General features: G+C 33.4%; 1 long non-coding RNA gene across 1 annotated transcript in view; it reads right to left on the bottom strand.

Moving 5' to 3' along the window:
* Positions 1-2,281: 2,281 nt before the first annotated feature.
* LOC123649203 overlaps positions 2,282-26,067 on the bottom strand; it is a 79,852-nt gene continuing 56,066 nt past the window's right edge. Inside the window, exons 2-3 of the long non-coding RNA XR_006738904.1 lie at positions 2,828-2,886; positions 2,282-2,717 (exon numbers count right to left, since the gene is read on the bottom strand). This is a non-coding gene — a long non-coding RNA (uncharacterized LOC123649203). The remainder of the gene's footprint in view (positions 2,718-2,827; positions 2,887-26,067) is intronic.

Genomic DNA, 26,067 nt, shown 5'->3' with positions numbered 1-26,067 from the left:
ATATCATTTCCTTTGGATATATACTCAGTGATGGAATTGCTAGTTCTATTTTTAAATTTTTGAGGAACTTCTGTACTGTTTCCATAATGGCTGTACTAATTTGCATTCCCACCAACAGTATGCAAGGGGTCCCATTTCTTCACACCCTCACCAACATTTGTTATCTCTTGACTTGATGATGCAAAAGGGTGTGAAGTGCTATCACACAGTGGTTTTAACTGAATTTCCCTGATGATTAATGATGTTGAGCATTTTTGCACAAACTTGTTGGCAATTTTTATGTCTTTTTTTAGAGAAATATCTCTTCAGGTTTTTTGATCACTTTTTAATCAGGCTATTTGTCTTTGTGCTATTGAATTGTATGAGTATTTTTTAATACATTTTGGATATTAACTTCTTTTCTGACATATGATTTGCAAGTATTTTTCCCAATCCATTCTTGTGATTTTATTTTGTTGTTTCCTTTGCTTTGCTGAAGCCTTTTTAGTTTTATGTAGTCTCATTTATTTATTTTTTCTTATGTAGCCTGAGCTTTTTGTATGATATCCAAAATATCATTGACAAGGCCAATGACAAAGAGCTTTTCCACTATATTATCTTCTAGGAGTTTTATGGTTTTAGGTCTTACATGTAAGTCTTCTAAACATTCTAGGTTGATTTTTGTGTTTGGTATAATGAAAGGGTCCAATTTCCTTATTTTCCATGTGGAAATCCAGTTTTCCCAGGACCATATATTGAAGAGATTATCCTTACCCCATTGTGACCTCTTGGTGCCCTTGTCAAAAGTTAGTTGACTGTATACATTTGGATTTATTTCTGGGCTCTCTACTATGTTCCACTGGTCTATATGCATGTGGGGGAAGTAGTCTGTTGGAAATAAATATAAGAAATGAAAACTTTTTTTTTCTTTTTGTGTTTCTTCGTGTAGTTTAGCTGTTTATTATTGTAACTATAGATTCAAAGGAAGTTGCAATAATAATACAAGGCATCCATGTCCCCTTCATTTGCTGAAGAGGGTGAGAAAGTTCCACCTTCCCACTCAGTTTCCTACAACAACACTGCAGAGGACAGCAGAAGAGGTCCCTCGTTACAGCTAGGTAGTGGTAGAAATCCAGGCATCTATGTGCTTCTTCTGGCAGTACAGAGTAGGGGTGGGAGTAGAGAATGTTACTGTTGGGTGGTGGTGAAATTTCTGACTTTCTACTGGGCTTCCTCTTACACTGCCCCGAGGAGGAATACAATAGGTGGCTTTTAGGGACAGACAAGGGAAGAAGTATTCTCTTCCCAATTGCCCTTTGCTGATGTGTATATAATATAGCTGGAGCCCCAGGTTTTTCCCATATTATTTGGCTGGAGTAGGGCAATCATTTTCTAAAAATTTTATCTTGCTGTAATGTTCTTTTTCTGGTCCTTTGGCTAGAGAGGACAGGCTTTTCTTTGGGCGTTTTTTTTTTTTTGTTGGTCTGGGCTTTGGTTTATCTAGATTGTAGGCTTCTCCAGCATCCAGTTCAGGATAAATTAAATAAAAAGAAAACCCAGAGAACTAAGCTCCATGTAGTTCCTCAGATGTGAAGTGCTTAGCTGGTCTGTCTTCATTTCTACACATTTCTTATGCTGTTTTATATTTTTAGCTGTACTTAGCATGAAGAATACTGAGAAGTATGTCTCTTTTACCTTTTCTAGAATATGAAATCTGTTCCTGTTTTTAAAGCAGATTTGGTGTGTAAAAATTAACTTTTAAAAATGTTAATTTAAGTTCAGGTGAATCTGTACTTTAAAATAAAGGTCTTAACCTTGCAAAATATTCACTTTGAAATTTCACTAATATCTCTCTTAGCAAATTTAATACATGATTGAATTTCTCTGAATGTAAAAATTTACATGACTTTTCAGAAACATGTCATTCTATAAAATGATGTATATTTATATTGAAGATTTTAAGACTGGCTCTGGGATAATAATTTTAGAAATTTCCTTCTTTACCTTTAAGGCATGTGATGCAGTATTTATTGAATGAATTTTCTTTGAATTTTTGTTACTAATAGAAATTCACAAGTACCTGGCATCCATTACACTGCTCTTTGTGCTTTAATATATAGTTGAAACCTCTACAGATACTGAAGGCAATATTGCTTTCTCAGTATAAGAAAGTAAGGCTAACAGATTTGCCCAAGCTTTCAGCCTGAATATTCTGAGAATACACTTACAAGATTCTTAGGCTATTATGCACATAGCTGTTACAATCAATTTAATTTGAACTTTGTTTTCAATTTTACAAGAATCACTAACTTTGTAGTCAAACTAGAATAAGCTGAGTGAGTATATGGATACAACCTATTATTTAAAAAAATATTATTAAAAGGTCACTAATGTGCCCAGACGTCAATAAAGGGTAAAAAATACTTCTGGTCTTTCTCCATGAAATGCTATCTGTCCAGGTTCAAGGGCTATGTAGGAGTCCCTTCTTTCATTTTCATCCTCTTCTCTCTTTAGTCTGTTATCTCCCCTGCCCTGCCCCAGAGTCCTAACTCCTATACCCTGAGTTCCTTGAGATCTTGGTCATCCTTTTGTCTTCAACTTGGAAGACTGACAGCAGTAATTATTCTGCTTCATTTTCAAGGGATTCATCACTTTGGTTTCACCTTGGATAACTGGCAGCAGTTTCTTACTATGTTTCACCATGTGTTATTCCAACTTTCAGGTTCTTTAAGGTAGAGCTATTAAAAGAAAAATAAATGTTTATTATATAATGTAATATAATACTATATTCATGATTATGTATATAAAACTATTATAGTAATATATTCAAAATATTGAGTATACTGACAGCAAAACTTGAAGATTCATGCTCAAGGAGTCTGTGTCTTTATTCTTTTCCAGGTCAAGCTGAAACAGAAAAAGAGATGTTGAAATGGAATGAAAATCTTGCTTTGCCATATGTGGTTTAGAATTTTTAACTTAGTCTTAAATTTACCTTTATCACAAATGGCTGTAAAAATTAGAAATCGGATCTTCAATGTCAGTAGAAATGAAACATGTCTATAATATATTTAGATTTCTAATTGTTTCTATATATGTGAATGTATATTATAAATACATAATATAGTTATAAATACAGTTGACCCTGGAACAACATCAGTTTGAACTGCATGGGGGGTTCACTTGTACATGCATTATGTTTCAATAAAAGTATTAGAAAATGTGCTGATTTGCAACAATCTGAAAAAAAAATACTTTCAAATGAACCACATATCTTACAAACACCAAAGGAATTAAGATATAGTTAGGTATGTCATGAATGTATAAAATATATGTAGACACTAGTCTATTTAGTACCGTAAAATATACAGATCTATTATAAAAAGATAAAATTTATCAAAACTTGTGCACACAAAGACTTGCAGATAATACATGGTACCATTTGTAAAGAAGAGAAATGTAAAGAAATGTAAAGATGGGGCATTAAAATGACTGCATAAAATGAACTGTAATATATATTGTCCTACTGTAATGATTTTGTACCTGCCTCCTGTTGCTACTTTGGTGAGCTCAAGTGTTGCAAGCATGCATTTAAAAGACTGCATGACAATGATCGTCTTTACATGAGTTCCTCTTTTCAGTAAATTATGTATCTCAGTAAAGAGTGGTCTCTCTCAGTTCTCATGTATTTTTTGTCATGTTGATTTCAATATCATAAACCTTGAATAACACAATTAAACCCATCTAAAATGTTACTAGTGATACAGGAAGTGCTCCCAATAAGCAGAGAAAAATTACAACACTAGAAGAAAAAGTTTAATTTTATCATAGACTAAGGTCAGCAGCTGCAGTTGCCCACCATTTCAATATAAATGAATCTAGCGCGAGAACTATTGTAACAAAGAAATGAAAATTTGTGAAGTCATCACTGCAATTATGTTAGCAGGTGTAAAAACCTTTCACTTTTTGTGAAATATCTTTTCATATCATATTGAAAATTCAGCTTTTATGTTTGTGTAGGATTTTGATAAGTAAATCTTACCTATAGATACTAATTTGATTTGTGAAAAAGTGAAGCCATTATATGACAACTTAAAGCAAAAGGAAAGTGAAGGATCTTAAGCTGAAAAATTTATGCCAGCAAAGGATGGTTTGATCATTTTAGAAAGAGGTTTGGCTTAAAAAAATGTCATGATAACAGGAGAAGTAGCTCTTCTGACCAAGAGGCAGCAGACAAGTTCCCATTGAGTAGAAAAGATATTTTTGCCTTACCAGATTTTTTAATGCAAAGGAAAGTGTCCAACTCTGGGGAAAAAATATTCCTCAAAGGACATTTATTTATAAGAAAAAGAAATGAGCGCCAGGATTTAAGGCAGAAAGAGGGTAAGATAACTCTACTCTTTGTGCAATTGTAGTTGGGTGTATGATCAGGACTGACCTTCTTTATAAAGCTACTAACACCTGAGCCTGGAAGGGAAAAGATAAACACGAGTTGTCAGTCTTTTGGTTGTATAACAATAAGGCCTGGAAGACAAGAACAATTTTTCTGCATTCGTTCTATTGCAGCTTTGTTCTTGAAGTCAGGAGGGTTTTTGTTATTTCTTTAATAATTTTTGTTTCAAAACATTAATGTAGTACACGTAATTTTGTTACATGGATAAATTGTATAATACTGAAGTCAGGGCTTTTAGTGTGCCCATCACCAGAATAGTTTACATTGTACCCAATAGGTAAGTTTTTATTCCTCCTCCACCTTCTACCCTCTGTCCTTCTTAGTTTCTAAGGTCTTTTACACTGCCGTATGACCATGTGTATCCATCGTTTAGCTCCCACTTATTAGTAAGAACATGTGATGTTTGTTTTATCATTCCTGAGATACCTCACTTAGAGTAATGGTCTCCAGTCTCCAGTTCTATCCAAGTTGCTGGAAATGACATCATTTCATTCATTTTTATAGCTGAGTAGCACTCCATGGTGTGTATGTGTGTGTATACATATATATCACATTTTCTTTAACCACTCATCAATTGGTGGACACTTTGGTTGATTCCATGTGTTCGCAATTGTGAATTGTGCTTCCGTAAGCATTTTGGTACAGGTGTCTTTTAAAATAAAATGACTTCTTTTCCTTTGGGTAGATACCCAGTAGTGGAAATGCTGGATCAAATGTTAGGTCTACTTTCAGTCCTTTGAGGAATCTCCATACTGCTTTCCATAGTGCTTGTACAAATTTACATTCCCACCACCAGTGTATAAGCATTCCCTTTCCACCACAAGCAGGCTAACATCTAATTTTTTTTTTACTTTTTAATTTGTGATCCTCATAGGGATAACATGGTATCTTGTTGTGGTCTTAATTTGAATTTCTCTGATAATTAGTAATGTTGAGGATTTCTTCATATGTTTGTTGACCATTTATCTATCTTATTTTGAAAAGAGTCTGTTTCATGTCTTTTACCCAATTTTTATGGGATTAGTTGTTTCTTTTCTTGCTGATTTGTTTAAGTTTTTTGTAGAATCTGGATATTATCCCATTGTCAGATGTATATTTTATTAATATTTTCTATCACATACATTAATCTCTTCCTTATTAAGAGACCACATTAAATTTATTTCAAAGGAACATCAAAGATCTAAACCAACCACATTTATAAAAATGGGACAGTTAGTAGAGAGGAGATAGCAATATTTTTTTGGAAGATAGTACACAGATGGAAAATTGATAACTGATAACTTAGGGAAAAGAAAGTCTCAGCCTAAATTTCTTTTGGTAGTTATAACATGTGAGATGGATGCCATTCTGTGCTTCAGATACTCAAAATGCTCTGTTTTTTTAAGATTGTTATGCCTTCTTAATGAATTTACATCTTTTATATTTTGGAACGTCTCCCTTTATCTCTAGACATATTTCTTGATCAGAAGTCTACTTCAGACTTTGTCTTTCCGTGATTTATTATTTTTCCAATCTTTTGCTTAACATATCCAGAAATGGCCTTATTTTATCTGGTATAAATGTAGCTCCCTTATAAAACATGACCTTTCTGAGAATTCTTCCTAGCACCCCGTACATTTCAAGGTTTCTCCACCCTGGCAGAGACCACCACCACCCAGCCCTGTGGAAGCTCCAGAAATTGGTGGTTTATTGTGTGACTTGTGGTATATATTTCCCTTTGACTCAAATGGTAAAAAAACAATTCATATTTATGTAACCAAAATTTTGTAGCCCCATAATACCCTGAAATTAAAAAAAAAGTAGTGCCAAAAAATAAATTGACATTAGACAGTCTGGCAAAAGGTTCTGATTATTCAAGACTGCTTTTTTACTTCTTTTACTACATGGGCCCTTCTATTAATATTATATTATATGGGCACCAACACTAAAGCAATTGGTAAGAGAAAGATTGGCACCATATAGAAATATTTTTAGAGAAATTACAAAGGAAAAAGTCATACAGAAATAAGGATGCAGTTCCTTAAAATTACATTGAGTTTGCCTGTCTCTCCTGCATTTCCTTCCACCTCCTCCACCTTTTCTTCCTCTGCCACCCCTGAGAAAAGAAAAACCCCTCCTATTCTTTCTTCCCCTCAGCCTATTAAACATAAAGACAATAAGAATAAAGACCTTTAAGATGATCTATTTCCATTAATGAAAATTAAATATATTTCTTTCTTATAGCTTTTTAATAACATTTTGTTTATTCTAGCTTACTTTATTGTAAGAATACGGTGTATACAATACAAATAACCTACAAAACATGTGTTAATCAACTGTTTGTTTTGTCAGTAAGGCTTTCAGTCAACAATAGGCTATCAGGAGTTAAGCTTTTGGGATTCAAAAGTTATGCACTGATTTTCTACTATTTTAAGAATCAGCATCCTTAACTCCCATGTTTATCAAGGGTCAACTGTAATATATAACATATATAAATGCTAATTTTATATACAAAACATCATTCAATACCCAAAAGTAGAAATCATGCAAATGTATTTCTTCTGATAAATTCATCTTTTAGTTAAAAAGAACATTTATTGTGTTTTCATTGACTCCTTTTTTTGAGGTGATAATGAAGTACATAATGAGGTTCATTTGGAAATGAAACCAGCAATATGAAATGTTTGAGTAGCTACACTGAGAATTAAAATATTACACCCAGAAAATATGGTAAAAGCCAATAGCTGGATGTTGATGTAAAAAGTGGTCAAGGAGGTAAGAGACAATAGAATTTAGGTAGATCAGGATTACTAAAAGAATAGCAAAAGGAAAATGTGGAAATTTAAGTAGACTGGTGGGATAGGTAAACCGAAACTAAAAGCGACATTCCTACTGTTATCATTTTTAAGTTCTATTAGTTCTACAACAGGAGTCGTTAGTATGGCAACATACATGTCAGAATCACCTGGGTAACTATTTCAAACATACTCCTGCACACTAAGGAACATATGGGGAGGAGCTGATGGACAACTGACCCCCAGAGATGTTAAATAATAGTCCTGCAGAAAGGATAATTATTTTGCCCAAGTGAGAATCATTCCTTTATAGTTTCACTTTTCTGTACAAATGGAATGATTTAGCTACTACATATAACATAATCCTTTATTTGATTTCTTTGGCATATAACAACCTTAAGCACAGTATGACTTAGTAATTTTAATTCAATATTGCAAACATTAGAATTATCATCACAGTTGTGATTGTGCATCCCACTTCACTTTTTAATCTTTACCTACATTCTGAACTCAAATTCTAAATGTTTTAAAAATGAATTTCTTCTTTGCTTTGGTTCTCAGCATCCCTATCTGAATAATATGTCTCTTGTACCATCTCACCTTCTAACTAGGACCTTAAATGGATCTTGGCACTGAAACATTATATAATTTCTCACTGTTATCTGAGAGTAAATCTTCATAATTCTGTGTTTCTACAATTCCCAGAGTCATCACCTTCTTTATTCTACATTACCTTTTCTTCTATAGAACTCCTGCAATTCCCTTTACTTAATATTGAATCATTGATGTCTCACTTGAACTATAACCTGCTTCAAATATAATCTGTTTCATACAACCTGGTAAAGACCATGAGCTTACTGATTAACTCAAATTACCCATAAGTTCTGCAACTGGATCTGTTTCCCCATGCATGTCATATCCCAATGACTGGGTCAAGTTCAAAAGAGTCCATCTGTCTATGCCAAATCCTCCTTAATTAGTACAGGCTTGGTCATAGCTTGTGGTTTTAGAAGACAGCTCCAGCTGCTGGAATGCAGTTTATAAAAAATCCTCTCTGGGGCATTTTGTGTTTGGATTAATCCCTTTTACTGATGCCATGCCTGAAACCTATAAAGAAGCCAACCTGGAGATGGCTGATTTTATTTGTTATGTTACTCCAATATTAACTTTGTCACACAAAGAAAGTGTGGTCATATGCTTGCTCACATCCTGACTTTTATTGTGCTATTTTGTTGTTTTTAATTGACTAATTGGACAAGAATTGGGGACTTCTGTGAAGATACAGCACTAATTATTTTCTTTTCTCAGGTAAAACTGAATGTGTGAGTTCACAGGTCTACATTATGCAATAAGAGGTTAGGACACTAGTTTGACTTTGAGATGAAGTCATATTTTTCAATCAAGCTTCTACTCCAGCTTTATTCTTGGCCTAGAAATTTTGTTCTTTATATCAATATGCTCTTGTTTTAGAACACTTGTAGGATACGAGTCTTATTTGGCACACAAAGTCCAAACTGGAGTAATTTTTAGTAAGACTGTTGTGTATAGAACATAACTCTATGATTGATGATAATGCTATTCAGAAAGTACAAAGTCAAGATGCACATATAGGGATAGAAGTTACTAATAATGGGGTTGATCTTTTCGATAGAAGAACCTATCAGAGGCCAAGATTCCAACCAGTTATTCTGAATTAAATTTCAGAGAACAGCTGAAAAATTGAACTGCAGAGATGTAAATTTCTCAAGAATAAATTTTGCAGCAGGAATGTATTCAAATAATGGGGACATAATATAAAGTGAATATATTTCTGGTCCTCAAAACCATGTTATAGTTTTATGCTAATAAATTCCTTATAGAAAAGGAATAGGTCTAATTCATTGTATTATCTCTCGTATCTCTCACAAGTGATGAAATGAAGTAGATATTAAAGCAATACACTGTAAAAATAAAAAAAAAGGTTAGTCAATATTTATCAATATGTATATGCCAAACATTTTGCTAAGTGCAGAAAAGGAAAATTTTAAAAGTCATTGCTCCTTACCTAAGGCCTTCCAATTTTACTAGAGAATAAAATGAAGAATGCGGAAGTAAGAGAGTATGGAATAAGAGGGATATAGAAGTGGAAGGAAAATGCAAGAAATAGAAAATGCACAATAAAAAAGCAATAACAACAAAATGATGAAAACAAAAAGGAAAGAAATAAAGTAGTGAATACTGAAGAGATAGGAGGATGCTGAAAAAAAAGGATAAATAAATGTAAGTGGGGAAGCAAGGCATCGAGGAATAACAAAGAAAGCAGTAAGGACAGATTAGACTGGAAAGGAGGACCAAAGGGAATAGGAATACAGCAAAAATATCCCTATATCTGCTGTAATTAACTCATTGCAGTATATGATTTGTGCTTTTGCTCTAATATGTTTGGCAGTAACTTACCTGAAATTGCTAAGGTATGTAATTTTGAGATTTCTTTAAACATATTAAATCAGTAGCACCAAATGAATAAACAACCATTGTATAGAAAAATAATGGTGAAAATTTAAAAGAGTAAATTCTTGACAGTAACCTGCTGCAAAAACAAGTGCTATCTTATGTAACAAATACAGAACTTCCATTAACTCCAATTTAAATCAAACTGACAGGTTTCACTAAGAATTTATTATGAACAATAAATATTCTTGTAAAATTATGTTTGAAATAAATCTTCCATTACAAAAAAGCAATCATATACCTAAAATAAAACATAGATTCCAGTTTTTTTTTCCTTTGGGAGTTTACAATTAGTTATAAAATACGTTCACATGTGTAATAATGCAATTTGTATTTATAAGCACATTCTCTCTCTCTGTCTCTCTAACACACACAATGCCAACATACATGCATACACAAACACACACACACATCCAAACACACACGGCCATAAGTTCATGCACAGGTACAGCAATGGTATATGGATAATTTTAATTGTTGTTGCTACTCTTCTGAACTGTCATTACCACCCTTATGTCTTTTTCTCTGTGACTAATTGCTCCCACTGCTAGAACATGATGAAATCTGATAATAAAAAGGAAAACTTCCATGTGTTTCTCTTCCACTTTCCACATATCCCTTAGCAAAATCCATCCTGCGTTTTATGAGCTGAAAAAAAAAATGATTACAGAGAGCCTCTGTCTCCTGACTGCAACAATATGAATTCATCATTTTTGCACAGCAAAAAAATGTCAGATTGGTCCAGCCCTCAGCATTTCTTATTTGAAGCCTTGGCCTCCAGCACTGGGTAGCCAACTACCTCCAGGTATGATCTTGTCCCAGGTAGATCTAAGTACTTCTACTGTATTTTCAGAAATTTCAAAATCTAAAATTGTCTAGTGAAAAGGAAACACATGCAATCTAGGTCATTATCTTTAGTACATTGTTATTTCAGAATATGCTAAGGCATGTGCAGTGAGTTGTTTATTAATATCAGGGATTGACAAAGTCTGGAAATGTGCCTAGAAAACAAAATCTATCATAATGCCATTATAAAAAGGAGAATCAGAAAATAATTGCTACTGTGTTGCAAAAAATAAATGTTTATTATCATTTTCTGGATCTTTATCTGAAATATTTTACAATTATAAATTGATTGACATGTAAATAATTCTCATCATTTTAGGGTAAAATCCACAAATTCAATTATATTTATATGACCTTAATCAAGAAATTAGAACAAGCTAGTAAATATTCATAAATGCACACATTGTGAGAAGTGTATTTTTATGTTTCCCAAGATGAACCGAGTTCCCTGATTAACCAGTAGGTCATTTTAAACCAGAGAGAAGGAACAAAGCTAGGAGGTTAAAGATGTGGCAGCCACATCAGTATCCCATTTTACATAATCCTTGAAAATCCTAAAAATGAACAAATCATCATCATCATCATCACACAGATACATACCTAATGTGAATTAACCATTTTCACAAAGTTAGACTGTAAATATGAATGATTCAAAAGCATTCTTTTCTGCCTAAAATTAATTTACTTGCCCTCTGATATTGAACTCTTTCATCGTACAATACAAATGCCTTTTCACACTTTTCCCCCTGTTCTGCTCCTCTGTTTTCTTATGTCTTTAAATTAAGTAACTCTTTGTTTCCTGAGCATGCCTCCACTTTCTGTCACTGAGTCACTATCTCTACCCATGGGGTTTCAAAGCCCTTCAAATAACCCATTGGTTTCCATGATGTTTGGATATTTCTTACTCCTCCACTCTCCTCATATCAATTTCTTCTTAAGAATTCTACATGCATCTTATTAGATTAGATCACACATTCTCCACAGGGTGATACTGTCTACAATGGGGATAAGATTGGTTCTTGAGGGGAAAAAATAATTCTTCAATATTACAACAGTTCGGTTTCACAAAGCTTAACACTACATAGCAAAATCTTCATTTTTAAAATTTAATTTGATGAGAACAAGGTGATGATTAAGAAAAAATATCTAAAAAAAAGAAAAAAGAAAAAAAGAAAAAAATATCTAAAAATGATCCTTGTGGGGAGAGGAGTGATAATGAAATGTATATTGAGAAACACTGGACTAGATCACCTTACTAGGATCACCCCCCATATATTAGTAGAGCTCATTGTCAATATCCATGTTGTTTTTCTATATGAGATAACTTTTTCCAACATTTGGTGAGTTACCCTTAGGAAATCCTCCCCTTCTAGATACAGCTCAAATGTTAACTCTTTTGTAGCTTCTATGCATACATTCATTCCACCTGTACCAGGAAAAAATTTAGTTTTACATGTGTTCCCACAATTTACAGGTACTTGGCAAGCTGTGGACTGAATGTTTGCTTTCCCCTGCAATTTGTACTTTGAAACTCTAATCTCAGTCTGACAATTTTTGGAGACGAAACCTTTGGAGGTGAAGTGCACCCTCAAGAATGGGATTAATACCCCTATAAGGAGGCCAGAGAGGTAGCAAGTACTCTCTCTGGAGAGAGGACACAGTGAGGAGGTGGCTTTCTGCAACCCAGAAGGGGGTCCTCACCAGAACCCAACCATGCTGGCAACCTTATCTTGGACTTCTAGCTTCCAGAATTATAAGAAATAAATTTATGTTGTCTCAGGCTCTGAGACTTTGTTAACACAGTTAAAGTGACTTAAAATGACTAAGACATGGCAATACTGTATACATACATATTTATTTATTTATTGTTCTTTCCTGTGATAATATAAGTGTCTTAATATTTAGGTTCATATTTTACTCACCTTTGTAATCACTAGTTGTAAGGGGTTGTGACCAGACTAGGCAAGCTAACTTAAAGATGAGGAAAATAAAGGACTTTTTAATAGCAAAGTAACAACTGAAATTTGATGATTTTGGTGTGGGGGAGAAATAGGTAAATACATAACCCTGCTTAATTCTAGATAAACTATCTGTTTTTCTTTCCTAGTATGAAACGGGATTATCAAAACCAAATTTAAGTGTCCAAAACAGAGGCATAAACTGACCATGTGCTTTACAAATTATATTGGCATCCTAGTGCTCTGCACAATGAGTATAAAGGTAAGACTACGCAGATGACAACAAAAAGTCCTTAATGAAACAAATATATGTAACCTACATCTGCATCTATTTGTATCTCTTATCTATAAATAAATCAATCTATATTTACTTATGCAATATAGTAAATCTTAATTCACTATATATGTATAGTGAAAATATTAGATTTATATATTTATAGATGAGATCTCTCTATTTTTTCTCAGGCTGGTTATCATGGCTATTGACAAGGGCAATCATAGTGTACCACAGCCTTGAACTCCTGAACCCAAATGATCCTCCTGCCTCAGTCTCCTGAGTAGCTAGGACTACAGGTACACTCCACTGCGCCTGGGTCTATATTATACATTTATGTATACACATTTCATAATGAATATAACTAAGAAATTATAATAGGTTATATAACATAATATAATGTAACACATTATATTTACTAGCTGCCAAATAAGTCTTCTAATTTTAGAAGAAATTTAACTTAGAAGAGATATTGCTTTATCTCCCAAGTATTAATGAAAACATAAAGAGAACATATTAATAAGAACGGTCAAAGCATAAATCTAGCCTGCTACAATCTTTCTGTCAAGCTAATTCATAGATAGCATCTTTAAAACATCAAATACATCAACAAAAATTTTAAAAGTAGTCAGGGAGAGTTTAAGATACCAAGAAAAAGAATATCGTTCATATTTATTTGACTTACAAATGCAGACAAATGTAATTTTAAAAGTCAATGGAGAAATGTAATATGAAAACAAAATAATACAAAAGGTTAAAACTAATTAAAATGCTAACTGAATGTTAGAGAGATGGAAGCCCTTTGTAAATATTCTTCATATTGGCCTATTTTACAGAATGGATAAGACTATAAAACTATAGGGAAATGTGTTTACAAAAAGATAGGAAACAATAAAAGGAAAAGATTGTTATTAAGATTTATATCTGAAACTATAACATTGGACATTTCTTGTGTTGATAGTGTAGATTTGGGGGGCTCAGAACACGATACCCCAAAGCACATAGGCTTGATGTGCTAAGTACTTTGAACTGAGGAACACCGGCACAAGCAAAGCCTTTTTGATCTTCTCGTGTTCTGCTCCTGCCCCTTTTTCTGCTGTCAAGCATGTCCTAGAAACCAGAATTCCTCTTACCCCAAACAGTTCATTGAAACTAGAACCCTTTCCCCAAAGCAAGCCATAAAATCTAGAAACATCACTTTCTTGTTTCTCTCTTAATGGTCCCCATTCCAGAGGGGTCCTGTCCCACACCTGGGAAGAAAGGATGCTGTACAGAAAGGACAGGAAAAATTGAACAGACAGGCCTTGCTGGGTTTTCCCCCTCAGTCTGTCTCCCTTTAAGTCATACCTTTGTGTCCAATCACATTTCTACGTGGCTGTCCATTCTTCATCTAACCTAAACATAAAAACAGTTTTCTCTGGGTCTTTGTGTCTTCATTTTCTGAAACCTCCAGTGCTACATAAATAAATTTGCTATGATTTTCTCTTGTTAACTTGCGTTTTATTATAGGAGTGTCTGTTGTGACCCTTATGATGTGGAAAGATGTCACAACTTTCTGTCCTTACAAGATCCTGCTATATTTAAAAATATTTTTCAATTTCTAGCCTAATCGTAAATGACATTTACACTTCTTAATAAAATTTAGAAACACAGCTTTGTCTAGTTGAAAATAATGCTTGTAAATGCCCTTTCTTTGCTGAAAAGAAAAGGTCCATCACACATTACTAGCACAGTGGAACTCTAGGTAAATCAGGGTTAGAGATCAAATAAACATACTTGGAACAGTTAGTTCAATCAACATTCTCAGTAGGCTGCACTGCTCCTTGTTGAATAATGATTCCAAAGATCACCTCAAATCTTTTCTTTTAAGAACTGCACTTAGCAAATACAAAATGTTCTTCTATCTTGATAATTAGCACATTTCTTGGTAGCAACTCAACAAGTAAAAACAGTTTCTTCCTTTATTGTGCTGTGGACTTAATCTCAACAGGATGTCCCTCCCTGCCCACCCTAATTAAGAAAACTGGCATATGAAACTTTCTGCAGATGGATCAACAGCAGGGGCTGCATAGATTTCCTTCATGGGCTTAATAGTTCTATTAGCAGCCCACATCACTTGAAAATCAGTAGTGCTTTCTATACCCCATCGGCCTTCATGAGCCTCCAAGGTGCTTGCCAATGCTGCTTCTACGGTTACTGCTGAGATTCCTCTCAAGGTTCTCCAGACCGTCTCTACATGTCAGTTTTTTCTGACACCATTTTCCCTGTTTTTGATCCTGGCTCCCACACTGTGTTATTCTTGCCAAGAGACTGTTCCTGCCATCTTAGTAGTCACACATTAGAATTAGAGGCTACAGAATTGAAGAAGCTAATGAGCAAAATGGGGTAACTTCTAGCTAAAAAATTCATCTGGTTCACTTTATTTTTCAATCTTGGAGAGCAATTAAAATGTTTCTGTGTCTCATTGGGAATATATGCATAAATATATCATTTTTGCAAGTTTTACCCACAGGAGTAGGACATGGCTTAGTTCTACCTAATTAATATTTACCTCCTATGGAGAAATAGTAAGGCAAAAGGAAATAATCCAGTTTCATCCAAGCTGCTCCTGCCATTTGGATATGTATTATTTCTTTCTTTCCTCTTTTTTTCTTTTCTTTTCTTTTCTTTTCTTTTCTTTTCTTTTCTTTTCTTTTCTTTTCTTTTTTCTTTTCTTTTCTTTTTCTTTTTGTGAAGACATGACTAATGCATCCCCACTCTGGTTTTCTTACCTCCTCCTGGAGCTGGTCAAAGAAGAAACTTGTTGTAGAATAGATGGAGATTAAAAATGTGCCCTGCTTAGAACAAGCCATTATTGCCTCTGTGGCATGTAGTCTTCACTTACAATCTCTAATGTAAAGAAAGATTAGGAGCAACACACACAAAGGCTGATTTGCACTATTACCCATTTTCACAGCAACAATCCTTCAAAAATCTTGTAAGGCTTCTGTATACCATGTATGATGAAACATTCTAATTTTCAGTTGTCATGGGGAAAAGAAACCACTGTAAGAATCTAGAATAAATCAAGGAAATATACTATAAGGTTATGTCAGCCAGGACTATTACTTGCATGAAATATAATCTATTTTAATTATTAAAGCAAAAGGTATGTGACTAGGCTTCCTAACTATCGCAATTTCTAGGAGAGCCAGCAAGCTGGACTTGGAGGTTACACAGCCAGGAAGGACATCCACATTACACAATAAAATTGTAGCTGTGGTGCATTGATGGGATCTCCCTCTCAGGACCAAGATGCCAGCAGTCTTGGACACTGAAGGCTAAAAGATGAGTCTATCTCAAAAGCAGGTGCCTGATCTAAGATTATATCCTGTCTTTAGAACTACCCATATCCAGTGATTGTTAAATATGGATACAAAGTCTGGCTCTCCCTTATCTCAATTTGGTAAGACAATGCTACCAATGCCTATTCAAGGAAATAGACAACAGAATATCTAAAATTTTACTAGAGACTTTCACTTAGAAGTTAGTAATGTGACAATACAGGTGACATGTTATTGCATACTTCAGTGAAGAGGGTGGCTTTTTGGTGTGTGGTGGCAGTTTTTCAAATCCACTGCTGTCACCTATCATGTCTCTGATTAGGGCATAATAAATGCAGTCACTGCTGAAATAACCTTCCATGTCTTTAGTTGGATTTACCGAGAAAAAGATTCTAAGACAGAGGTATACCCACAGGAGTTTATTGGGGTGTACTTTAGGAAACACACTTTTAAAAGAGTAAAAGACACATAATTGGACAGACGTTGATAGTTCCATCAGAGCCCTCAGCCTATCCCATGACATTCAAGAGTTTGTATAGCAATTCATTGTTTTTCCATATGATCTATGCAGAACCACAGCATACACTGAAAAGAGACTTTCCTTTTAAAGAGAAAATTCAGAGAAATGACAAAATTACAAATATTTAAATTAAATTTCAAAAAAAATCTCATGTATAAAGTTGAGATTCTGACATAGTTTATATTGTGTTATAGTAACAATAATTCTCATAAAATAATGTAACATCATTATTTGTCTGAATTCCTATATGCAATGAAATACTAAATAAGAGAAACTCCACCTGTGCTTTATTTGGAGAGTTTTCCATAATGGAATTATTGTAGAAACGAAAGCATTGATATTGGAACATGGTAGGGATGATAGAATTGTAGTATTATGATTTTTTAAAAATCTAATTCCATTTACTAACATGATATAAATTTCAAGTTTCTGCATCATTATGCATAGATGATCTTTATTTGGCTAAATTAAGCAAATGGCTTAGTTTTTTTTTATTTTCTATATAAAATAACATCACATGAAACCATACACATTTCTCACAGATACTCATCCTGGGTATTAATAGTGTTATGTAACACAAGAGACATTTTAAAAGATCACAATTGAGTAAAAGGTCCTATGCTAAGTTGTTAACCAATTACAGGTAAGTAAAAATAATGATTCTGGACCAGCTTATTCTTTGGTATAATGTGAATCGTTTATTAAATAATGTCTGTGAATGTCTCTGTTTTTAATATTCCACCATTCTATAATTACAGATAATTATGTTTAACTATGATAAACGTCGGGTGGAGAATTAATGTAAACAAATCTTCAATTTGGCAGCCAACAGAAGATACGATTCTTTCAAGTCTGAAGGAGAAACCAGCACCCTTTACGCAATGAATGTTGTCAAATTTAGTAAGCAACAAGACCAGCTGGAGGCAATGTTGGAGGAACTGCAACATCTGCCTATGGCATGTCTCCAATTCCTCGGTTTTCTCTCATCAGCTCCAGCCATCTTGGTCAACAGAACCTTTCCAGCTCCAGACTTAATCATGTGCATGTAGCTGACTACATTCTGACTGTGGGAAGTCAAAATTATAGCCAAGAAACTGCCTTGTGACTTTGTATCTTGTCCAAACGTCCAGACTCAAGATCTGTGTTATCCAGTATGGATTTCTGGGCTCCAACATTATCCCTTTATTGCCATAAATCAAGGGATGATAACTAGGTCCCAATTTTATTCCTGTAACGTAGAAGTCCTTCCTTTCAAGTTATCTAATTTCCCAGAACTGGGCTTATGTGTGTTTTTCCTTATTTCTCTTGCCCTATTTTTTCATCTTCACAAGTAAATAAGTAGCACTCTATTATTTTGCTCCAATTCAATATTCTGTATTCAGAATATTTAGCGAGTACTTATAATAAGACCTACATTATAATAGTCACTTTTTACACAATATCTTATTTAACCATTACAACTCTACTATATATACACATTTGTACTCATTAAACAGATGAGAAATATCCTCAGTGAAATCAAGTAATTCAAGATTACTGTACAATATTAGAACTTGGTGACATAGATAGGTAGATAGATAGAGGTTTAGACAGATAGATAGATACTACTGATTCCAAAATTTTGCTCTTAAGGCATTCAATTTGAGGGACAGTTACCTGATCTTATCTTTATCCCCCATTTAGACAAATTGTTTTAATTTTGACTGAGATGACTATGCTTCTGTATATTGTGACCTTGATGACTTGATGACTTAACGTATCCATAGTTGGCAGCTTCCATAGCTGATCTGTTCTCTCAGGAACTACGCTATCTAAATCTTGCTGAACTTCCAAACTCCTTCATCGCAATCAAGAACAAAGTTCCCATTAGTTGATATTCAAGATAAAATGTATATTTAGTCCCAGTATATGCCATGTTCCCCGAGTAGCCTCTGCACCATTCTACTATCTGGACCCTTTAGACATATATGAGCCTTATATTTTATCAGGTGCCCAGCACCCCAATTCCTCATGTCCTTTAACATCTTCCTTTTCCAGGGTAGTAAACTCTTTCTTGATATTCCTTGGTCCACTTATCACTAAAAAAAGAAACAATTATTTTGTATCATTTTTAGTGAAATAATTGTATTTCCTGTAACAGAAATATTGTGTGTGCTTTTCTTTTTTATAATGTTAATATTGATTGATGGGTTCAAGTGTTGTTAGCCTAATCCTCGTTAGCATCTCTCCTAATAATTTAGGCAGCCATTGATAATAAATTTTTATGTCTACAATTTCATTAGTGGTTGCAATATGATGATACTACAATTTTAGCATATTATTTTTCCTTTGTCAGTTAGAATCATTAATTTTAAAAAATCTCATCAATTAATTAGTTGAAGTTTATACAAGAAGATCAGGATGAATGCTTGGGGTTTTTTCCCTTTCTCTCTCAATTTACACAGGCATTGTTACCTCATATAAGTGGCTAATGAGGTTTTTATTAAGTACCAATACTGATTGATGAATTTATCATATTTTATTAATCATTGATTTCAATCATTTTTTTCTGTAACTTCCACTTGTTTTCCTGTTCCAATTGCCTCATCTCAAGAATAGAAGCCTCTTCCAATTGTATTATGAGTCCTTTTGACATGTTCCTGGTAATTTTTCAAAGCTTCTTTGATTTGGGGGATTTATCAGGGTCTTTCAGAAAAATTTTGTCCATTTTTTGCTCCATATTTGGGCTTCATAATTTCTCCAAGGTCCCCTGATTCATTTTAATGGGAAATGCTATGTAGGAGACTGAAGTCTGTTTGCTAAAGTCATTGCTATTGGGTTTGTCATTGTTTCTACGTGTTTTAGCATCTGAAGCTTGGAAATACACATGTACAGTAAAGAAAAAATATGTGCGCATATAATTATATTTTTCCATTGCCAAAACTGACCTAAAAAATGTTACAACCCATATAGGTACTATAGATATAGCAATAGTGATATTTAATGGTGAGATTTTTTTCCCTTTTAAACTAAGCACTTTTACCAACTTCTTATAAGTCATTTTTTTGTATCTTAACACACTCATTTGTAAAATAAGAAAAGTTATATTTCTTTTCATTTATGACAGTGTTATGATGACACATTTTTACAAATGTGAAAGTGTTCCAAAAATAAAAATGTTGCAGTCAGCTTTCAATCATCAGGAGGCAGCTTGTTCTTTGATATATCTAAGCTTTCAAAATTATTGACAAGAAACTGCTAAATGATTTATTTTATTGGCAAATCATTCTGAAAATGACCCAGAAAAAAAAAAAGAGAGAGAATAAACAACATCCATAAGAGTAGTTAGTAGCTAAGGAGTAAAGTTATACAATCAAAGTCGATGCATTCGCTGACATGGTGTTTATCCAAGTGCAAAGGGAATAATTAAAGTTCATATTGAATTTCACTGCAAAAAGCAGAATATTATTTTGTGCATCCAATTGCAGCATAAGACTCAGCACCTATAAAGACCATGCTGAACAATAGGACAATCTGTAGAGGAGTGTTTGATGACATTTTTGAAGCATCTGTGATGAGATGGGTCATTCACCCAGACTTCAACTATCTCACACCCTCACTGGGGTTCAGTGGAGAAACTTTGAAGCAACCCAATGAATAGCTGCTATTGACATTTTCTAAAAATAAGACGTGAGAAAGGAAAGTTTCAACAAACTTCTTCAATTCATTTCAACTCAATAAACATTTTTGAAGGCTCACTAATGCGCACTGTCTATGCTGTTCTTTGCATCTTCCCTACCTATTAAATGTTCATCCTGCTTCAGATCCCTGTCAGATCTATCCTTCATGCTGCTGATACAAGAATCTTTTTCAAACATACTCTTGATAGGGTCACTCCCCCACCTACAATCCCCAGGATAAAATCCAATAACTTTAGCAAGATACAAAATGTCATTAATGATTCGGTCCCTCTATCTCCTCTCATATCTTTTCCTTATCCCGATGACCCTGACACACAGAGCTATTTATATGTCTTCTGGTGTTATTCGTGTCTGAGTCATTTGTACTTTTCTTATGCTATATTCTCTCCATGAAATGGTCATTCTGTCTTGATTTGACTATAGACTAATTGGTTTTTAGAAAACTCACATGCTGTCTTCTACAGAGTGTCTTCCATGATTTTTCAAGCTTGCTTAAATGTTTGTGGGTTCTTTCTATTAGAATGTGAGTTATTAAAAGGTAGGAGGCTGGCTCATGAGATTTTTTTTTAACATCAACCCTCACTTCTGCAACCGTATTAGTAAAAGTAAAATTAAAAACAAAATAGAGTTTGATTTAATTACTTAATCAATCCTATAATATATCAAAGAGCTGCCATTCCATCCGAAAAGCCCTGGGTATCTCAAAGATTTACACAGCATCTGTATTTTAGGTGGTTTGAAAGAGAACATTTCTTACTAGTAGGCTTTATAACTGTTTGAAAAGCAAACAATGAATGTGAAGCATGAAATAGATTACAGAGAGTAGTTTTATATTTGTCAGAAAGAAGATTGATTAGCTTTCTGAATCTTCAGAGTGGCAGTTCATTATTTTATTGGTTTCTAGTAAAAGCGAGATACCCATATTTAAATCCAAGTAACAAAGGGATTCCATAAACAAATACCAATTGTATTTGCATTGACAGGCATCATTGCTTCCTTGCCTTGTAAGGGTGCCAAGACATTATTCTGGCTGTCTTCCTACTCAAGCCATTGAAGGAGCATAAGACCTGGGAATGTAAGTGACTTTCAAAGTCAAACAGCTGGTTAGTGGCAGAAACTGAAACATGCCTCAGTTTCTGAACTATTCATCTACTGTGCATTTTACTAGAATGAGGAATATTACATTATAAATAATATATGTTGCAGTAAAGCCCTTTCATTACATATTGTTAGTTTTACTAAAAAATTCATTATTTATCAGTATTTAATTTTACGACTTAAAATTCATCAAAATTGTTAGGTTACACTTTTGATTTTTCTCACATATGTTTTAAAACCTATTTTTTATGCTTTTTATCCAAACTGAATTGTGCTTTAGACCTTAATATACACAGCTTTAGGGTCCTTTACAAGAGGTGGTCTATTTGGATGGCCATGTTTAAAAAATTCCCTTTGTCTTACGGCATTAAGATTAGTACATTACAAACAAAATTAATAAGGGGAGAATGGAGCAACCAACTTTTTATGTAAGACAGTAGGAATGTTTGAAGAGAAGTAGAAAGATAATGCAAATAACCAAAAATGTCAGAATAAAGAAAATTTGAGAAAGGTAGAAGAAAATAGAAATAAAATAAGGAGTATTATAATGTTTGATACTGTTAAGAAATATTAAGTAAAGGATATAGAAGTTAAATAATGTTGATATACGCTATGGCCTGAATGATTTTTCCCCCAAAATATTTGTATTAGGTATGAACTAGGTACCAAAATTCATGTAGGTATGATATTAGGAGATGAAGCTCGTTGGGAGGTGGTTAGGTCATTGGGGTGAAGACTTCTTCCATGGAACTAGTGCACCTTTTTTATAAAATAGGCCCAAGAGAGCTCACTTTCCCCTTCTACTTTGTGAGGACATAGGGAGAAGGTGCCATCTAGGAGAAAACAGGCATTTGTCAGACACTGAATCTGTGTGTGCCTTGATCCTGGACTTCCCACCTTCCATAATTGTGAGAAATAAATTTTCTGTTGTTTATAAGCTACCCAGGTTATGGTATTTTATTATAGCAACCTAAATAGATTAAGAAAATATAATAGAGTATAAATGTAAGAAATTATTTTTATCTCTGAGGGCATAATAAAAAATAATTCAAGTCTTGATAGTTTCTAAAATATCAAATAATGTTTCATGTTATCACTGTGAGAAAGATTATAGAATCCCTGAAGGATTTAAATAAATTTTAGATTAACACTCATCTCCCTAAAATGCAGAGATGCAATGCTGGTTGCAAGAAGAGGGAAAAACTTAAAGGCCTCTCATGTATACGCTTTACTAAATAGACATAAGTACAGGAAATGTCAATATTATAATAATAATATGATAAATATAATTAAAATGATGTTTCAAACTTATAAATGTAGGTGCATGATCATATAGATGATTTGATACATGTAATATATGAGAAAAGCCAACAAATACATTCTCTGAGGATGTCTTTTCAATGTTAATTTCTTAATATCTTAACTTGCTATAAATATCTATATATTTGTGTGCTTTTTCCCATTTTTAATTATGCTATTCTTGTGATTTAATTATATCATAAAAATGGCCTATAAAAATAATATTATTTTATATTGTTTCCCATTTAAGATATTGCCCTAATGACTCTCTTGTCCCTTCACCTTGCCAAATAATTGGTAAATTTATTAATAAAATCACTTTTCCCCTTCCATTATGGAGTTTTCCCAATCTTTGAAGCCCTTATACAAGATATCGTAAAGTAGCAATTCTCATCTCATGATTTCTATGGCTTCTGGGTTGCTACTGAGGCTGCTAATTCATCTTTGCTCTCTTCCAATGAAGTTTAATAATATCACTAATGGAAAGCAATTCCTCCTAATAAGAGAATGTTTTACTCACTGTACTCCACTACTGGGTAATATTAAAAATCTTATTCATTTGAATTAATAATTTCCTTTTCCTTAGTGTATGTTGGAAAGTTATATCAAATTAGATTTTTTTTAATATTGGAGTGAATGTCATATATCTCATAATAAATTTTCCAAATTTGATTCATAAAATATTGAGAGACTGAGTTATATTTTAATGTTATAAATTCCCCTTTGCAAGATCTACTTCATTTTTAAGCTAGGTTCTAAGGTTAAGCAGATGTAAAAATTCATTAATCTTCCAATGCTTAAGGTGAACTTTGTAGTAAATATAAAAGTAAGAAGCTTGCATAAATTTTTAAATGAAAACAAAACACTAAAAGTTATTATTTTCCCATCTAGATATAAACATTACTCTATTTTTGGAAAGACAGACTCAGTACTAGTTGTATGCTTATACTTTCCTTCAATTTTTCTTATACATATTTTTCTGCACTGAAATCAATTGTAAAGATTATAAAGGACAAATTTACCAAGGCTACCATACGAAATTTAGTCTTTTTGGAGACAGGTGCTTATTACTTCCACTGGAAGTCAACTAGAAATTGACTTGTAAGGTTGTAAACACATACATTTTTTTCTAAAATTTGAACATAGTAGATGTAAGTGAGATACATTACTGAAACATTTTAATAAGACACTCTAATAAACATTTTAAAATATTTATGTATCATATCTAAGAAATTTCTTCTTTTTTAAAATGCCCTTACAGGTACTTTTATATTTATGTTATAGTGACATTTTCAAAAGCATATGACATTTTATTTGATGTTTAATCATCTTTCATGTTATTCTACAAACTCTGGAGTCAGGGCCATCAAGACAGGGTCTCTGACATGTTGGTTCATCGCCATATCATCATCATCAGCACCTAGGAAAGTGTCTACCACATGTCAGGGGTTCAATATATATTTGTAAAATGTATTAAAAAGTTAATGAATGAGTAGATATTGACTTACATATAAATTAATTTCCATATACAATTCAATTTTTTTAAATGTGTTTTTTTATGACAAGCAGAACACATGATTATTGCCCTCAAGTTCCTAAAATCTTAAAATCTTTAAACATGTATACACATGGAAACTACCTGGTTCCCTAAAAAGTTACCAGTATTCAGTTGAGAGGCCTAAGCAAAGACTAAGGTACAATGATCCAGGATACAGACCATAATCAATTACAGTTTTGACATCCACCAGGTCCCACGTGCTTTTACCAGAACCTTAAAGACAATAGCAACCCCATCCCCACTGCTCAGTCGGCCTGTGCCACACAGGAAGTGTTAGTCCCTTATTTCCTCTCACAGACCCTGTCCCCATGTTATTTTTGTATGTCCTCAATTCCATATTCTTTTTTCTATTGGCAGCTTCCCTCTGGAAATCTCTAAGCTCCACTCTATGGAATCTTATTTTCCATTATAAGTAAAATACTAAGCATCTCATCTTCTTGAACCATATCCTCTTTACCAGTTTTCCTTCCAAGGACATGGCAACCTTTGGACCATTTGTGTAGAACAATCACCAATTTTAGAAAAGTTTACACTAGGTTTTGTGATGAAAGCAGGAGTTGGCTGCTATTAAATTCTTTAATATTAATGACACTGAGGAGTGGAGACTTCATATTTCAGTTATTGTAGATTTAGAGAGAGTCACAAAAAATATTCCAAAAACATCATTTCTCACTATTGAGTCTTCCATTTAAGGTTTTTATCAATTGATTGCCTTGTCTTATTGCTCTTTTAGCCTACTGTATAGTCATTAATCATGGTGCTGGGAATTCTCTTTTCATCTTTATTGGATCACATCTGTATTACTCAGGTCAGATCAGGAAAAGATAAACCACTGTAATTACTTCAGTAACAGTGACATTAATACCAGTGGATACACAAGTGACAGAAAAGCTGGAGAACCACCAGGGAGTGATGAGGCAACCAGCCTTTAGCAATATCCAAAAATCTCTACCACTTTCTTTTGCTGAAAAGATAATGGAAAGAGGTGGTTTATTTGTGCACAGAAACCAAGGCATTCCAGGAGCAGCCAGAACCTTGTGAAAGTGGGAAATAACCAGACTCCTTATAGAAATGTGATCACTGAGGAAGGAACTATCTTTCAGAATTTAGCATCACAAAGAAGAGTCTCTTTTGGAGATATCATCTTAGAAAGAGTAATGGAAAGAGGGAAATATCCAGGCTTCTTTTTCCTCCTGGGCTCCAAGCTTCTGCCAGGAGCTTTCCTTGGCTGCACCTGCAGGGAAGCCATTTTTCATGGAAACCTAGAAAATGTAGATACCTATTATATAGAACAAAGCAGAAAAGGGACAGGGAAGACATATGAGATCAAATAGGCAAATGAACAGCACAATAGGCTGGCTAGATGATAAATTTTTTCATGCTTTCTTCTTATTAAATCTTTTATTAATTATTTATTTGCTTATTTGTGAATTGCTAATTTATTAATGCATTGGTTCAAACTCCCATTTCAATATTAGAGATGACAACAATGGAAACTTATGCTTTGCTTCTAATTTTAAAGAGAATGATTCAAAAATTTCCACAATAATAATCGACTGGGTTATAGGGTTGTCTCAGTGGATATCCTTTGTTAGTTTAAATGAATTACTTTTAATTTCTAGTATTCTAAGAATAGTTATCATAAATATTTATTAAATGTTTATGTTTTAAATTTTTTTATGATGTATCCATAGAAATGTTACTATAATTTTTTTCTTTAATCAGTAAATGTGGTAATATATTTCTATTGTTAAATTAACCTGTCATTTTTAGGATGAAATAAATTTGTTCATGGTGTACCACTTTTTTATATGC

The sequence above is a fragment of the Lemur catta genome, chromosome 13 (assembly GCF_020740605.2).
Source record: "Lemur catta isolate mLemCat1 chromosome 13, mLemCat1.pri, whole genome shotgun sequence".
Taxonomy (NCBI): Eukaryota; Metazoa; Chordata; class Mammalia; order Primates; family Lemuridae; genus Lemur; species Lemur catta.
Note: the sequence above shows the minus strand (reverse complement) of the source record. Positions and strands in the feature narration are given on the sequence as shown.